The sequence below is a fragment of the Mirounga leonina genome, unplaced genomic scaffold (genome assembly GCF_011800145.1).
Source record: "Mirounga leonina isolate KUSES-001 unplaced genomic scaffold, KU_Mleo_1.0 Mir_176, whole genome shotgun sequence".
In the NCBI taxonomy this organism is placed as follows: domain Eukaryota; kingdom Metazoa; phylum Chordata; class Mammalia; order Carnivora; family Phocidae; genus Mirounga; species Mirounga leonina.
The window spans coordinates 17993273-18011108 of NW_023270454.1; the positions used below are offsets into that span (position 1 = coordinate 17993273).

The window sequence follows — 17836 nt, forward strand, 5'->3', positions numbered from 1 at the left end:
TTTCTTTCTTTCTTTCTTTCTTTCTTTCTTTCTTTCTTTCTTTCTTTCTTTCTTCTTTCTTCTTTCTTTTTTTCTTTCTTTCCTTAAAGACCTTTATTAACAGGTGCTTGCTGTTTGTTGACTTTTTTGTAAAAATCAAGTTGTAAACTTTTTTTTTTTAAGATTTTATTTTTCAGGTAATCTCTACACCTAATGTGGGGCTGAAACTCACAACCCTGAGATCAAGAGTTGCATGCTGAGCCAGCCAGGCACCCCCAAGTTGTAAATTTTTATTACAAATTAAAAATGAGTTTCTTAAAAATCTTTTTTGTTGTTGTTTGCAGATTTTATTTATTTGAGAGAGCATGTGCGGTGTGAGGAGCAGAGGGAGAAGCAGACTCCCTGCTGAGCAGGGACCCCCAATATGGGGCTCAATCCCAGGATTCCAGGATCATGACCTGAGCCAAAGGCCGACACTTAACCGACTGAGCCACCCGGGTGTCTGCGGTTCTTAAAAATCTTAAGGTGATCAGATATGAACTGATTTAAAAATCCTTTAAAGGTATTGAGAAAAACCAGGCTTTTTTTTTAAAAAACCACGTTTGTCAATCCTAAAAAGAAACTTTAGGTAAAAATAATAGAAACAGCATGCTGCATAGATAATACAGATAGTTCTTTTAATCTGGTCAATGGGCAAAAAGCAAGCACTTAAGGTCTTCAGCTCCAACCTTTTGTGCATTTCTTATTGCTGGAACTTCATATTCATTTCTTCTTCTTGGATGAGTAAACCAGAAGATAGTATAGAGATAGTATAGCTGATGAGCCAGTATTTACTGAGCCCTACCCTGTTCATTCTTGGGAGCAGACGAATTTTCAGCTGGTAGATCAGCTGCTTTTGTCTCTTTGCCATCGTGTGGCTTAGGGTTTTCTGGGTGTCCGTGTGGGTTATTAAAGTTGTGTTAGTACCAATGTTGAGATGGGTTCTGACCTTGGATCTCATCTCCTTGATTTTTCTTATCTTCTTCCTTGCTGTCCTCTTTAGGCTGTCTTTGGCGAGGAGGACCCCTGTGGAATTGTGGTCTGTAATCCTGTACACATTCTGTCTCACTGGTCTACCTTGTTCTTCTGCACCCAGATTGTCAGCTCCCTCCACCACTTGTCCATGCACAGGAGGGTTGACGCTCATAGGGTCTCCGTGTGTACTAAGTTGGGAACCGAGCCCAGCCCTCCTTCTTTCCCCACTCTTCACTGTTCTGGTACTTCTGCAGGTAATTGCGTGGAGGACCCCTGTGACGTGGATAATGTGGTTAATGGTTACCGGCTGCTTTGTATTTATAGCCTTGCACTGGGGCTCCACCAGGGTCCTGTCACATTTCCCTTTCCTCCTTCAACATTGTCAAACTCCATAGTCTCTCCATCTCAAAAACTGAGAAAGGTCTTCCTGTGGTTATTCTTGTTTATGGCAGTCTGGTGTACAAATACATCTCCTTGGTGTCGTTCCTGTTAATGAAACCATACTGATTTCTTTTTTTTCCTCAAGCTCTTACTTAAATTCCAGTATAGTTAACATGCAGTGTAATATTAGTTTCAGGTGTACAATATAGTGATTCAGCACTTCCATACATCACCCAGTGTTCATCACAACAAGTGCCCTCCTTAATCCTCATCATCTGTTTCCCCCACCCCCCACCCATGTCCCCTCTGATAACCGTCATTTATGTTGGTTATAAATATATATATATATCTCACATCTTCTTTATCCATGTCTTATATTGAACTGTTTCCCAAACCTTTGTTGCAATGACCTTGTCCCCACGGGCAGGCGCCATGGATGTGAGGTCGCCTGGGCCTGCTCCCTGTGCCCCTGCCTCTTCCAGTGGTGCTGGTAGTGCCAGGCTTGGTGTTGGCAGCGCTGAGGGTGGGCGGCTGCTGGGTCCTGGCCTTGCCTGTCATGGTTGCAGTTATGGTGACTGGGGCAGCTGGGACAGCTGGGCTCCTTCTAGGGTGTGATAGTAATGGGCCCACGGCGGCTCACGCTTATTCATTTTTTTCATTTTGTTTTACTGTCCCTACCCCCAAGCTTCTGCATATTGGCCCAATGTTCAACTTCTAGAATAGTTTCCCTGTCAGATGATTACACAGTCAGGTGCTTAGACCTGTCTTCTCCACACTAACCCCAGCCCTACTGCCTTCTTCACTTGATTAGCTCTTTCTCACTCTTTCTCACTTTTTCTCACCAAGACTTAGTTGAAATGTTACTTCCTTAGGGAATTTCTCTTGATTGCCCAGGCTACCCCCACTGTCCATTTCTATGGCCCTTCCACTTGCACTTTTCTTTCATAACATTGTCAACTATAAATACTTGTTCCAGTGTCTACCTCACCTGCTGGACTATAAGCTTTATAAGAGCAATAACTGGGGGGTACTTGGGGGGCCCAGGCAGTTAAGCATCTGCCTTCAGCTCAGGTCATGATCCTAGGGTCCTGGGATCGAGCCCCGCATCGGGCTCCCTGCCCCGCGGGAAGCCTGCTTCTCCCTCTCCCTTTGCCTGGCGCTCCCCCTGCTTGTGCCCTCTGTAAAATAAACAAATAAAATCTTAAAAAAAAAGAGCAATAACTGTTGCTCACCACTATTTCCTGAGGCCCTGACACAGTGAAGGGAATGCAATGATGGAATGTCTTCTGACTGTGTGTCTGTGGGCACGTGCCTCCAGTGAGCCACACTCAGCTATTCTGCTGCCCTGGAAAACAGAGGTCTTTCCCTAGTGCTTGGAAAATATTATGTAAATAAGTAAATTTTTCTCAATTTAACTTTTTCTGTGATTTTTATTTTAAAACTTTGGCTCCAGTCCTCAGAAATACCTAGGTCACCCCCCAAATTAACAAAGAAGTATCACTCAAAGGTTAATAAGAAAACTTGAAAGTAGCTAATCACACATAGTTTTAGAGTTAACCTTCCCCTCATTTATGTGGACCTGTGTTCATGATATATTTTTAAAAATATTAATATGTATAATATGTGATACATATTTTCTGCTACTAAGAATATTCTTAGATTATGTAATGCAATCAAATACATTGCTGTTTTGCGATGCTCCACAAAAATTCCATGTCTTTCAGGTGCTATTTATACTATTGCTGGGAAGCTGGTTTGTGTTAACATTTCTACTTTGCAGATGAGGATGAGACATCCCTGTGGTGATTCAGTATCTGATGCAGACTGCTTTAAGCATCTATCTATTTTTGTTTGGTTCCTCCCACTTTATCAATAGCTTCACAACAGCTCCCCAAATTGTATATTAGTCCAGACTTATGCCAAAAAAGGAAAAGGAGGAGATGATAGATGCTAAAAGGGAAGCACACTTTATCATGTATTTCAGTAGCATTCTGAGGACTGGAATTAGAAACATATTTGAGGATAATCCTTTATAAATAAAAAATCTTGTCTGAGTTGAACCCTCAGGTAACAAACATATTTTTTTATTCATTGACTTGAAAGGAATGAAAGGGGTGGAAGTTAGAAACCAGAAATGTGATTGATAGTTTGGTAAAATACAAGAAGTACTAGATATCAGAAGAAAAAAAAAAAGCAAGCAGAAGAAAAGAATGCTTTTTAGCCTGAGAAACCAGGAGAATGGTGTCAGACAAGACTGAGTGGTGATGACTGAGTCATGGCTCTCAGTGCATATGCTCGGAGAGCCCACTGAAAGAAAGTACTAGTAATTATTAGAAATTATGAAGTGATGGCATTGTTCTGTATGCTTTATGTAGGATGGACTCATCTCATGCTTATGTATAACCTCACGTGCATGTTATTTTCCCCATTTTTCTAATGAATTTTAACTTGGAGAGTTTAATAACTTACTCAAGATCACTCAGTTGTTGGTACAGCCAAAACAGTCTAACTGTAGTTAAACATGATGCTATATTGCCAATCTCCTATTTATTTTTAGAGTCTTGCCTAAAATATCAGACTAAGTATTCACTTTGAAAAATATTCACGTTTTAGTTTGTCACCTTCTAAGCAAATTTTTTTCAACTGATTTATTCTATCTTTGTTCTGCAGAAGGGAAAAAGGATACTTTTTATAGTTTTGGTTAAGGTCCATCAACTTTATACTCATTTATTTTAAATTAATATAGTCTAGGGGTTAGCCTATTAAATTAACCAGATAAATTAATATGTCAGTCTTAAAAATAAGAAGATGAATTCTGGCCTATTTTTTTTCTACTCATAGGTTATGTTGGGACCTGTAAATATTTGCTCCTTAATGCCCTAACTTAAGCAAATTATGAGTACTGCTTCCCAGAGGGGACTGATTACTATCCCTTGTAGTATTGGCACCTGTTTCACTTTTTTAAATAATTCTCATATCTCACCTCAGATATCATCACTTCCATTTCCATTTCTCTACGTATTATATGCTACATGCTCTTCTGAGACCCACTACTGCTTACTTGGAACAATGTATTTCTAGATTTCATGGAGCATTGGGTTCAGCTACTTTAAAAAGAGAAAAACACAGTAGTCTGTTAAGGAGACTAAATTATGTAAATTTTGCATTTAAAACAAGTGATTAGGAGCGCCTGGGTGGCTCAGGCATCTGCCTTCGGCTCAGGTCATGATCCCGGGCTCCTGGGATCGAGCCCCACATCGGGCTCCCTGCTCCGCGGGGAATCTGCTTCTCCCTCTCCCCTCCCCCTGCTTGTGTTCCCTCTCTTGCTCTCTGCCAGAAAATAAATTAAATCTTGAAACAAAACAAAACAAAAAAAACCCTCAAGTGATTATTTTTTTCCCAAGATCAGGAACAAGGTAAAGATGCTCACTCTCGACACTTTTATTCAACGTAATATTGGAAGTCCTGGCCAGAGCAATTAAGGAAGAAAAATAAATAAAAGGCATCCAGGTTGGAAAGGAAGAAGTAAAGCTGTCCACTATTTGTAGATGACATGATATATATTTCCCTAAAGCTGGCACACAAAAAAACTTGTTAGAACTAATAAGTGAATTCAGTAAAATTGCAGGATACAAAACCAATATATAAAAATCTGGTATTTCTAAACACTAATGACAAACTATAAGAAACAGAAATTTTTTTTTCTGGTTCCTTTATGCTTTAAAAAAATGTTTATTATTTTTTAATTTAAATTCAATTAATTAACATATAATGTATCATTGGTTTCAGAAGTAGAGGTCAGTGATTCATCAGTCTTACATAACACCCCGTGCTCATTACATCCCGTGCCCTCCTTGATGTCCATCACTCAGTGACCCCATCCCCCACCTACCTCCCCTCCAGCAACCCTCAGTTCGTTTCCTATGATTAAGACTCTCTTATGGTTTGTCTCCCTCTCTGATTTCGTCTTGTTTTATTTTTCCCTCCCTTCCTCCATGCTCCTCTGTTTTGTTTATTAAATTCCACATATGAGTGAGATCATATGATAATTATCTTTCTCTGATTGACTTATTTCACTTAGCATAATACCCTCTAGTTCCATCCATGTTGTTGCAAATAGCAAGATTTGGGGTTTTTTGATGGCTGAGTAGTATTCCATTATATATGTATATATAACACATCTTCTTTATCCATTCATCTGTCAATGGACATCTGGTGTCTATAAGAAAGAGAAATTAAGAAAACAGTCCATCATCAAGACAGTATGGTACTGGCACAAAAACAGACACATAGATCAATGGAACAGAATAGAGAGCCCAGAAATGGACCCTCAACTCTATGGTCAACTAATCTTCGACAAAGCAGGAAAGAATGTCCAATGGAAAAAAGACAGTCTCTTCAACAAATGGTGTTGGGAAAATTGGACAGCCACATGCAGAAGAATGAAAGTGGACCATTTCCTTACACCACACACAAAAATAGACTCAAAATGGATGAAAGACCTAAATGTGAGACAGGAGTTCATCAACATCCTAGAGGAGAACACAGGCAGCAACCTCTTCGACCTTGGCCACAGCAACTTCTTCCTAGAAACATCGCCAAAGGCAAGGGAAGCAAGGGCAAAAAAGAACTATTGGGACTTCATCAAGATAAAAAGCTTTTGCACAGCAAAAGAAACAGTCAAAAAACCAAAAGGCAACCGACAGAATGGAAGAAGATATTTGCAAATGACATATCAGATAAAGGGCTAGTATCCAAAATCTATAAAGAACTTCTTAAACTCAATACCCAAAAACAAATGATCCAATCAAGAAATAGGCAGAAGACATGAACAGACATTTTTCCAAAGAAGACATCCAAATGGCCAACAGACACATGAAAAAGTGCTCAATATCACTCGGCATCAGGGAAATCCAAATCAAAACCTCAATGAGATACCACCTCACACCAGTCAGAATGGCTAAAATTAACAAGTCAGGAAATGACAGATGTTGGCGAGGATGTGGAGAAAGGGGAACCCTCCTACACTGTTGGTGGGAATGCAAGCTGGTGCAGCCACTCTGGAAAACAGTATGGAGGTTCCTCAAAAAGTTGAAAATAGAGCTCCCCTATGACCCAGCAATTGCACTACTGAGTATTTACCCCAAAGATACAAATGTAGTGATCTGAAGGGGTACATACACCTCGATGTTTATAGCAGCAATGTCCACAATAGCCAAACTATGGAAAGAGCCAAGATGTCCATCGACAGATGAATGGATAAAGAAGATGTGGAAAAAAACCCCAAGATCTTGCCATTTGCAATGACGTAGATGGAACTAGAGGGTATTATGCTAAGCAAAATAAGTCAATCAGAGAAAGACATGTATCATATGATCTCACTGATATGAGGAATTCTTAATCTCAGGAAACAAACTGAGGGTTGCTGGAGTGGTGGGGGGTGGGAGGGATGGGGTGGCTGGGTGATAGACACTGGGGAGGGTACGTGCTATGGTGAGCGCTGTGAATTGTGTAAGACTGATGAATCACAGACCTGTACCTCTGAAACAAATAATACATTATATGTTTAAAAAAAGAAGAAGAAGAAGAACATAGTAGGAAGGGAAAAATGAAGGGAGAAAATCAGAGGGGGAGACGAACCATGAGAGACTATGGACTCTGAGAAACAAACTGAGGGTTCTAGAGGGGAGGGGGGTGGGAGGATGGGTTAGCCTGGTGATGGGTATTAAAGAGGGCACGTATTGCATGGAGCACTGGGTGTTATATGCAAACAATGAATCATGGAACACTACATCAAAAATGAATGATGTATGGTGATTAACATAACATAATAAAATGAAATTTAAAAAAACTTTATATGTTTACTAAAATAAATTCCTAGTATATTTCTTAAAAAAAAAAAAAGTCCCATTTACCATAGCTTTAGAAAGAATAAAATACCTACAAGTAAATTAAACCAAGACCTGTATCCTGAAAACTATGACATTGATGAAAGAAATTGAGGAAGAAACAAATAAATGGAAAGATACTCCATGCTCACAGATTGCAGGAATTAATACTGTTAAAAAGTCCACACTGCCCAAAGCAATCTACAAATTCACTGCAATCCATATTAAAATTCCAATGGCATTTTCACAGAAATAAGACAAACAATTCTAAAATTTATATGGAATCATGGAAGACTTAAACAGCTGAAGTAATCTTGAGGAAAAGGAAGAAATTTGGAAGCATCATGTTCCCTGATTTCAAACTATATTTCAAAGCTGAGATGATCAAAACAGTTTTAGTATATGTGCTGCCGAAGCGACCACTGAGATCATCAAAACAATATAGTATCAGCATAAAAACAGAGACATCATTCAATGGAACAGAATCAAGGCCCCAGAAATAAACCCATGCATATTTGGTCCTATTTATGACAAAGAAGCCAGGAATACATAATGGGTGAAGGACAGTCTTTTCAATAAGTGGTGTTGGGAAATCTGGACAGCCAAATGCAAAAGAATGAAACTGGACCACTACCTTAAACCATACACATAACTAGCTCAGAATGGTTTAAGGACTTAAACATAAGACCTGAAACCATAAAACTCTTAGAAGAAAACATGTAAGTTCCTTGACGTTGGTCTTGGTGATGATTTTTTGGATTTGACGCTAAAAGCAAAGGCAACAGAAGGAAAAATATATTAAGTAGGACCACATCAAACTAAAAAGCTTCTGCACAGCAAAAGAAACCATCAACAAAATGAAAAGGCAACCTACTGCATGGAAGAAAATATTTGCAAATCATGGATCTGATAAGGGGCTAATATCCAAAATATGTAAAGAACTCATACATCTCAATAGCAAGAAAAAAAAGCATAAAAAATTGGATTAAAAACTGGGCAGAAGATCTGAATAGAGATTTTTCCAAAGAAGACATATAGATGGCCAACAGGCACATAAAAAGATGCTCTACCGGGGCACCTGGGTGGCTCAGTCAGTTAAGCGTCTGCCTTCGGCTCAGGTCATGATCTCAGGGTCCTGGGATCGAGTCCCCCATTGGGCTCCTTGCTCAGCGGGGAGCCTACTTCTCCCCTTCCCTCTGCTGCTCCCCCTACTTGTGCTCGCTCTGTCTCCCTCTCGCTGTCAAATAAATAAATAAAATCTTAAAAAAAAAAAAAAAAGATGCTCTACCTTAGTAATCATCAGGGGAGTGTAAACCCAAACCACAATGAGATATCACCTTATATCTGTTAAAGTGTCTATTATCAAAAAGACTTGAAATAACAAGTGTTGGTGAGGATGTGGAGAAAAGGGAACCCTTGGGCACTGCTGGTGGGAATGCAAATTGGTGTAGCCACTATAGAAAAAAGTATCAAAAAATCAAAAATAGAACTACCATATGATCCAGCAATCCCATTTCTATGTATTTATCCAAAGAAAACAAAAACAGTAATTTAAAAAGATATGCACCCCCATGAACATGGGGCAGCATTATTTATAATAGCCAAGACATGGAAGCAAACTACGTGTCCACTGATAGATAAATGGATAAAGAAATTGTAGTACACACACACACACACACACATGCACACACACTGTAGAATAATACTTAGCTATAAAAAAAAAGAAATCTTGCCATTTGACAGCATGGACGGACCTTGAGGGTATTATGCTAAGTGAAGTAAGACAGAGAAAGATAAGTATTGTATGACCTCACTCATATGTGGAATCTAAAATTATATACATATGTAAAACCAAGGTTCAAAGACCAGATTGGTGGTTGCCAGGGTGGGGGCCTAGGAGAAATGGGTGAACTATTTTTCATTTTGTTTTTAGTTTATTTATTTATTTATTTTATTTTATTTGAGAGAGAGAGAGAGACAGAGAGCAAGCGTGCTCACGCACGTGGTTGGGGAAGGGACTGACGGAGAGGGAGAAGCAGACTTCCCACTGAGCAGGGAGCCCTCCTGGACTGGGCTTGATCCCAGGACCTGGAAATCACAATCTGAGGCAAAGGCAGTCAACTGACTGAGTCACCCAGGCGCCCCTGTTTTTGTTTTTAGTTTAAATAAGTTGACTATTTTTAAAAAGTGCTTAATTTTAGTCAAGATCACCTAGGAGGATGGTGTTTGTATGGGTCTATCTGGCCTATAGTGGAGTACTGCCCATCCTGTCTGCTTTGATAACAGCCTCCCACTCTGAACTTCTGTGGCAGGCGGGTTTGGCTAAGGTTGTACCTTAAGTCTCTGAGCACCCCACTTAACACAGCACCACTTCTAATCTATCACCTGGCTAATGACCAATCAAATTTCCTGTCTTCAACAAAGTGAGACAGACTTTGGCCATTTGAACTGAAAAGTGCTATTGAGCTAGAGTGGACTATTCCAATTCTGTGCATAAATAGAGAAAGTGGGTCTGCAGGAAGAAGTGGAGATTTAGAACAAGAGAGAGGTAAGAAGGGAGATCTTGTGACCACAGAGAGCAGGGAGGTGGCAGAGAGAGGTGCCACGATGGTCCCTGAGGCTTCCCAGTGACCAGTGCCTGTTCCTTTGGGGCCCCAGCTTGCTTCCTTCTGATGGAATGTCCCATACAATAATCCCTGAGTATTGGAATTGCTTTAGTGGGTTTCTCTTTCCGGCAACAGAAAATCTCGAATACAATTATGACTACCTAAAGACTTTCCAGATCCGGCATTATGTGGATGTGGTAGATTTTCAGGGCTCCCGGGAGGATCAGGTGGAGACCCTGTAACATCGTAGTTGGGAGGGCGGGCTCTATAGCTATATTGCTCCAGTAAAAAGTCCAGTTCTGTGCCTTACTGGTTGTGTGATCTTGGACAATTTAACCTCTTTATGCTTCGGTTTCCTTATTTATTTGCAAACACAAGGATGATGATATTTTTCTATATCACAGTTCATTGTGAGGATGAAACACATGAAGACAGTGTACTTGACATGTAGTATTTAAGTATCCAATGAGCATTAGCTGTTATCTTAGTGAGGACTTGATTTTACACACACACACACACACACACACTCATACATATGCACATGTATGTACATATATACAAACATGATAATGTACACGTGCCTATAATATAAACAAACCTATAATAAAATATAGCTTATATGTATGTATATGTGTGTATATACGTACGCATATGAAGAGATGTATACACATACACACACACACCCCCATTATCCAGCCCAAGTCTGAAGCTCTGTGCTCTTACAGCACTTTGTTCACAAAAATGTTATAAGCTTCATCACAGTGCATTACAACCTACTTATGTATTATTTTTCTCAGTACCTGTGAGCCTCACAATTCAGGTAATTACCTTCTTTGTTCTGTTATCCCCCAGAGCTTTGTGTCTGGTGCTGAGGATATTCCTGGGTTCACAGCAGATTTATGTTGTTGGATAGGTGGATGCTAGATGATACACTACTGGATTATCATCCCTTTAGCTTAACACTAGGCTCTCTGTTAAATTCACATGCCCCTAAGTGACTTAACATTCGATGCTGTAGTATTATTTACCACGTAGAGGAAATGAATTTCAAAGTCCTTGCCAAAAGCGGGCTTTGGCAAAAGTGCAGACGAGAGATTTTAGGATTCTGGATGTCTGTGAGTGATGGGCAAGTGAAGCATGTGAGATTCGTGTTCTTCATTCTTTTGTTCTGGAATAGTTCTCATGGTAGAGTTTCTCTTCCCTGCTCGACATACGTGATCAGCAGTGGCTGCCTGGTATTATCCATCACTGCTTTCAGCTTGCTTGTAGCAAAGGAAGTAAACGGTCACATTTCATTAGTTTGCTGGGGCTACAGTAACAAACTTCTGCAGTCTTGGTGGCTTAAACAACATCATTGTATTTTCTCACAGTACTGGAGGCTAGAAGTCTAAGATCAAGATGCCATCACGGTTGGTTTCTGGGGAGGCCTCTCTTTCTGGCTTGCAGAGTTGCCTTCCTGCTGTGCCCTTACGTGTCTTTTCCGCTGTGCACACAGAGGGAGAGAGAAGAAGGAAAAGAGAACTCTCTGGTATCTCTTCCTCTTCTGAAAAGGACACCGGTGCTATCAGAATAGGGCCTCATCTTTGCTACAGACTGAGTGTCTGGCTTCCAAAGCTCCTGCGTTGAAATCCTACCCCCTGTGTGATGGTATTAGGAGGTGGGGCCTTTGAGAGGCGATCAGGTTTTGAGGCAGTGCTCTTGTGGGTGGGATTAGTGCTCTTAGAGAAGAGACTGCCGAGAGCGTCCTTGCCCCGATTGCTGTGTGAGGTTATGGGGAGACCACGGTCACCTACGAACCAGAAGGCGGGTTCTCACCAGACACTGATTCTGCCACTGCCTTGATCTTGGACTTCCCAATTTCCACAACTGTGAGAAATAAATTTCTGTTGTTTATAAGCTACCTAGTCTGTGAAATTTTGTTATAGCAGTTCTTCTGACCTCATTTAACCTTAATTAAAAATTTTTTAATTTTTTATTTTAAAAATCTATTCCATTGGGAGCTAGAGCTTCAGCATATGAATCTTGGTGGGGGGAAGACACATTTCGTCCATAACACATGTTAATCCCAATTGGAAACCTATTTTAATTAAGAGTTTGAGTGTGTGTATCTGAGAGGCCCACATTTTATATTCTGCATCACTCTGTAATCAAAATCAAAGCTGAGAGATGGGTCTCTCTGGCCTATAGATGAGTAGCCGAAAGAAGTGATCATTAAAATGAAATCCCTGCAGTCTCATAGGTGCAGGCTGGAGATGCAGAAGCCAGTACGTTTTAGGTCAGCCTCAAATGTAAAAACCACACAGTGTAGATTCATGTTTTCCCAGGTGAACTTGGAAGAGTCAGAATATGCAGAGTCCAACTCCAGTGAGGGCTGCCCGATGGAGTCCACGGAGGAGGTGGGATGTCCCAGAGTTGCGCCAGGGCCTCTGATCCAGATCTGTCAGCCTGGGGAGCGGCAAGGCTCACTTAGGCCTGGGAAACACAGCAGGTGAGTTGAGAGGCAAGTGAGACTCTCCAGCCGGAAGGGCAGAGCAGGGAACGTGCCAAAGAAACAAAGAGATGGGAATGGAATGATAGGAGGATGGGGTCAGAGGGCTGAGGGCAGCCTCAGAACTAATTTTGGGAACACTGAGTCCTCCTCTTACGTGCAGCTTGGCAGACATGCTGCATCGGGGGCTTGTTCCTAAGTATCTAGAGTTGGCCTTACACCATTAGAAAAATTTTGGCAGATAAAGAAAAGCAGTTTCATTAAGTTTCAGGCATTATACCCTTCCATGGTACTTCCTGGTGAAATGTCCAAGCTAAGTGATCTCATCCAGGAGTAATATTAACCCTACTCTAACAATCTCTTTCATCATGAAAAGTGAATTTTTTTTAATGAGGATTTTTATTTATGTATGAATTATGCTACCTTCTAGTTAACCTTGTAATATACTAGTGGATAGTAACTCTAGTTATCATTCCTTGTAATATTTATTAGTTATTCCTTTAATTTATGAACACTACATCTTCAAAGAAGCCTTCTCTGAGCTTGGACCCCCACATGGGATCAAAGCCCTCAGTTATGCCCTCTCTTAGCAGCCTGTACTTCTTTTTGGCCTTCCCACTATTACAATTAAATAGTAATTGCATGATTAATTGTTTAATGTCTGTCTGTCTTGCCAAATTATTTCCCCAATGAAAGCAGGAACCAGGTCTATTTTATTTATTTATTTATTTATTATTTTTTAAAGATTTTATTTATTTATTTGACAGAGAGAGAGAGAAGAGAGAGAGGGAACACAAGCAGGGGGAGTAGGAGAGGGAGAAGCAGGCTTCCCACCAAGCAGGGAGCCCAATGCGGGGCTCGATCCCAGGACCCTGGGATTGTGACCTGAGCCGAAGGCAGACGCTTAAGGACTGAGCCACCCAGGCGCCACGAACTAGGTCTATTTTAGTCATGGCTGTATCCAACACTGGTTCTTGCCAATAGCAATAAATTATTTTTAAATGAGTTATTTCATTCACTCATTTATTCATCCATTAGCTCATGTATTGAGTGTTCACAAGCCCTAGGATCTGTGCTACAAACAGGGAAACAGAAATTAATGTGATAGTGTCTGCTTGCAAAGAGTTCACAATTTGGTACAGAAAGTTCTTAACCACTGTAGGCGAAAATTCTCCTTGAGAACCTGTTGAAAGGAGTCGTCCCTCTGCCCAGAAACTACACATTTAAAATGGGCTTTGTATTTATCTTGCTGTGTTCGCAGATTCCTGGGAGTCTATTCACTGTCTTCCTAAAATTCCCTGAATTCCAAAGTCAGGATCTCCTCATTAAACAGACTTGAAGACACATACAAGGTAAGGAGAGGAATAAAAGAGGGTAGCGGCTTGTCCTGCTATGGATCAAGGAAGGTTTCCATTGGAGGAGATGCTAGAGCCATGTCTTGAATGATAATATGATTTTACTGGGAAAAGTGAGAGCGTTAGAGGTTGCGAAGATAGTTTTTAGACAAACGTGGAAGTGGGAAGGAGCATATCATTTCAGGGAATTGCAAGTACCTTGTATAGAAGAGAATGTGTGATTGGGAAGAAGTTTGGTGGGTGAGGGGTGAGGAGGGTGGTCAGGAGAGGACCAGGGATCTGAGAGGACTTTGCTCTATCCTGTGCTTGATGGGGAAGAGATTGCAAGGTTTATTCGTGGAGTGATAGGATCAGAGTTGTATTTTAGAAGGAGCCCTCTGGTGGTGGTGTTGAGGGCAGATCAAAGTCTGAGGTCCTTGAGGCTGGTAGATCAGCTGTCCTCGTCATTCTCTCAATGGGGTTTGCTGAGAGGGTGCAGGTGGAGTGATACTTAGGAAGGAGAATCAGCAGGATTTTGTGACAGATTGGATGGGACTGTGGGTGAGAAGGTAGGAATAAACTCTACATTTTTGCCTTCATCGAGGGCATGATGGGCAGCCTTGGCTCCCTGGCAGTCTTTTTGTCATGAATGCCAATTCAACAAAATAAAAGTGCTCACAGAACACATTTTTTTTTTCCCATTCAAAATGAAATAGGCCTTTGTCAATGATAAAAAGTACATTCCTTGCAATTTAGATTACCTAAATAGATTGGATAGAAGAATGTCAGGAGAAAACTAACCCCTGCTTTTTAATCACAAACGTTCTATCTGTGGAGTCACACTGAGGCAGCTTTCTTATCTTTCTTCTTGAGATAAGAGCAAGAGCTGTTGGGGGGAAGCCAGGTTGGCCACCGGCAAGCTCTTCCTCGCGGCCTGAAGTCTTCTGGGGGGAAAGGTGACAGTTCATTTATGGACCCCCTAAATGGGAGGCACTTAGTCCAGTGTGTTGTACAAAGAGGATTCCTGCTAATATTAAATCCTAACTCTGAATTATAAACAATTTTTCTATAAATTTGGAATCTTGAGTATTATAAATCTTGACCTGTAATAAAAATACCTGTGAAAGTTACAGTCCACTTACAATTAGCTGCAGTTTCAAACCTCATATGCGGTTGACCTTTGAACAAAGAGGGTTTGAACTGCATGGGTCCGTTGATATGCAGATTTTTTCACTAAATACAGTACAGTACTGTAAATCTATTTTCTTTATGATTTTTTAAATAACATTTTCTTTTTTCTAGTTTACTTTATTGTAAGAAGACAGTATATTATACATATGACATACAAAATATGTGTTAATTGACTGTCAATGTTATCGGCAATGCTTCCTGGTCAAGAGTAGGCTGTTAGTAGTTGTGGGGGAATCAAAAGTTTCGTGTGGATTTTTGACTGCATGGGGGTCAGTGTCCCTAAGCCTTGCATTGCTCAAGGAGCCACTGTAGTAGGACAATGAGCTGTCAATTAACTTTTTTTAAAAGATTTTATTTACTTATTTGACAGAGAGACAGCGAGAGAGGGAACACAAGCAGGGGGAGTGGGAGAGGGAGAAGCAGGCTTCCTCTGAGCAGGGAGCCCAATGCAGGGCTCAATCCCAGGACCCTGGGTTCACGACCGGAGCAGAAGGCAGACACTGAGTGGCTGAGCCACTCAGGCGTCCCAATTAACTTTTTTTAAAAGATTTTATTTTTATTTATTTATTTGAGAGCGCGCACACGAGCGGGGGAGGGGCAGAGGAGGAGGGGGAGGGAGAAAGAATCTGAACTAAGCCCTGAGCCCGATGCGGGGCTCCATCTCATGACTACAATATCATGACCTGAGCGAAAACCAAGACTTGGACGCTTAATCGATTGAGACACCCAAGCCCCTTCAATTAACATTTTAAAAAATGGCTTTGTTGAGATATAATGCATATACCATAGAATTCTCCTATAAAATGTGAACAATACTTCCAATTACTTTCAAAAATGCTGTTGTTTAGAAATTATTTTTGCAGTGAAGTGGTATTCCTTTCATAACAAGAAGAAAGAATACAAAGTATGTATATTTAAAATTTGTCTAACAGTCCTTACACATAAGGAGTTTTTTCTCAGGTGCTTCTGATAATTGGAGTCAAGAGAACATATATTCTCATGGGGGTTTAAGTGAAAGAAACGTGTAAAATGTGGCCAACATATTATTGCAAAAGTGACAGGTGCAGTGAGAAGAAAAGACCAAAGGCAGACTGTCCTAATGGCTTTCTTCAGTGTCCTGCTTGGGCAAGGAGACCCAGTTTAATTTACAGCCTCTCAGTCACTATCAAGGGGTTAGGGAGAGACTTCCTCTGCCAACAACCAACCTGGCTAATGGCTGATATGTTGTGATAAGTATTTTCTCACCCAGCATAGTAGTGGTATTCCATTCAGAGGGGAAAAAGTAAATAATAGTTTTGGGGTTTCAACTGAAGTAAATGGGAAAAGGAAAGTTCCACCTAAGCATTACCATATATGCGCAGTGAGAAAAATTGGAAGGTTTTGAGAACTCTGAATGTCAACTCCCATTATGTGTTAATGATCTTTGTCATTGATGGAATAGGTGTAAAAACATGCTTTTTGCTGAAATAACAATGTGTAGGAAAAAATATAAGCCTTTTCCTATGAAACTGACAGAACTGTCCACAAATATTGAGCCTCTGTGGATTGCTCTATGATGCTGAATGCCAAGAATACAGCTGGGATTTGGGCTGTCCCACATATTGGTAATCTAAGAGAGCTTTTCCTTTCCAAGATTGCATATGATGAGTGTGTAGTGCGAGAAGGGCTTAGACAAATCAGACAACCCATCCTGATATCATTGCTAGACTATTTGTTTTTAAGTGCAGCTTTTTTCTTGTGACTTCTGGCTAAAGTGACTCCTTTAATGCCTGCATCTGGCTTTAAATCCTGCTATAATCCAGCATCATCCCAATTTTCCGGTAATCAGGTTTATTTTTTCATTGTTTCAGATATACAAAGACTCATTCTTGTGTCTGAATGTTTGCTTATGTCGTTTAACTTCCTATTGTATTCACTTTCTTAAAAGTCTGCTTTGGAGTTGTGTCCTCCGCTTATAACAATAGATACTATAAAAATAGCCTTAGCGTGTGTGTGTGTGTGTGTGTACCATATACTATAATTACCATATACTATACTTACCATATACTTACTATATATTTTTGTGTATGTATATATATATATACACACACCCTAATCCCTATAATGGTGAACTATGCAGCTGTGAAAAGGAACAAGGAGGATCTCAGTACACAGCTATGGAATGATCTCCAAGATATACTATTATTCTGAAAAAAACAAAAACAAAAGCAACAGAAAAACAAACCAGTCAAGGCGTGGAACAATATTTATAGTGTACAACCTTTTGTGTAAGGAAGAGAGTGAAATAGGAAAGATATATGCATTTTCTAGTATATATATATATAATATATATATGTATAATGACAAAGTCCACTATAATATTTAGTGTGCCCTTTATGTGGATCTATGAGGAGGAAAGTTCGTTTCAACCTCTCTGCTGCACTTCCGTGTATTTCTTAGAAAAATTACTACTTGTAACTAATCATGTTCCCTTAGTTGCTTTAACCACTAGGAAACTCAGAATCACATATGCAACTCTTCTTTAGTACTAAATAGATTCTTAGAGCATGACTTTATTTGTCTGAATTTTCAACTGACCTCATGTTATCGTTCTGGCCTTTGGGGGATGAGGGTGGTCCTCTATCTTTTAAAATCATTTACTCCTCAAAATATAAAATTAAAAACAATAGAATCATTTACTCATGCTTTCCTTTTTAAAAGGACAACACAAATTTATTAATCTGACATTTTCCATGAGTCAGGAGTCTGGGTACCATGTAGCTAGATCCTCTGCTCACGTCTCAGATTTGATATCAAGGTGTGGGCTCGTACTGCAATATGCAGCTGGGGCCTGGGGTTCTCTTCCAAGCTCACTGATTGTTGGCAGAATTCACTTCCTTGCACCTGTGGGACTAAGGTCCTTATTTTCTTACTGGTTCTTAACTGTGGCTTGCTCTCAGCCTCTAGAGGCTGTCC

The 17836-nt window shown here is 40.3% G+C and overlaps 1 pseudogene; it reads right to left on the bottom strand.

Annotated features, from left to right (window-relative positions):
• Nucleotides 1-809: 809 nt before the first annotated feature.
• LOC118022512 lies at nucleotides 810-1932 on the bottom strand (annotated as a pseudogene).
• Between the last annotated feature and the right edge of the window lie 15904 nt (nucleotides 1933-17836).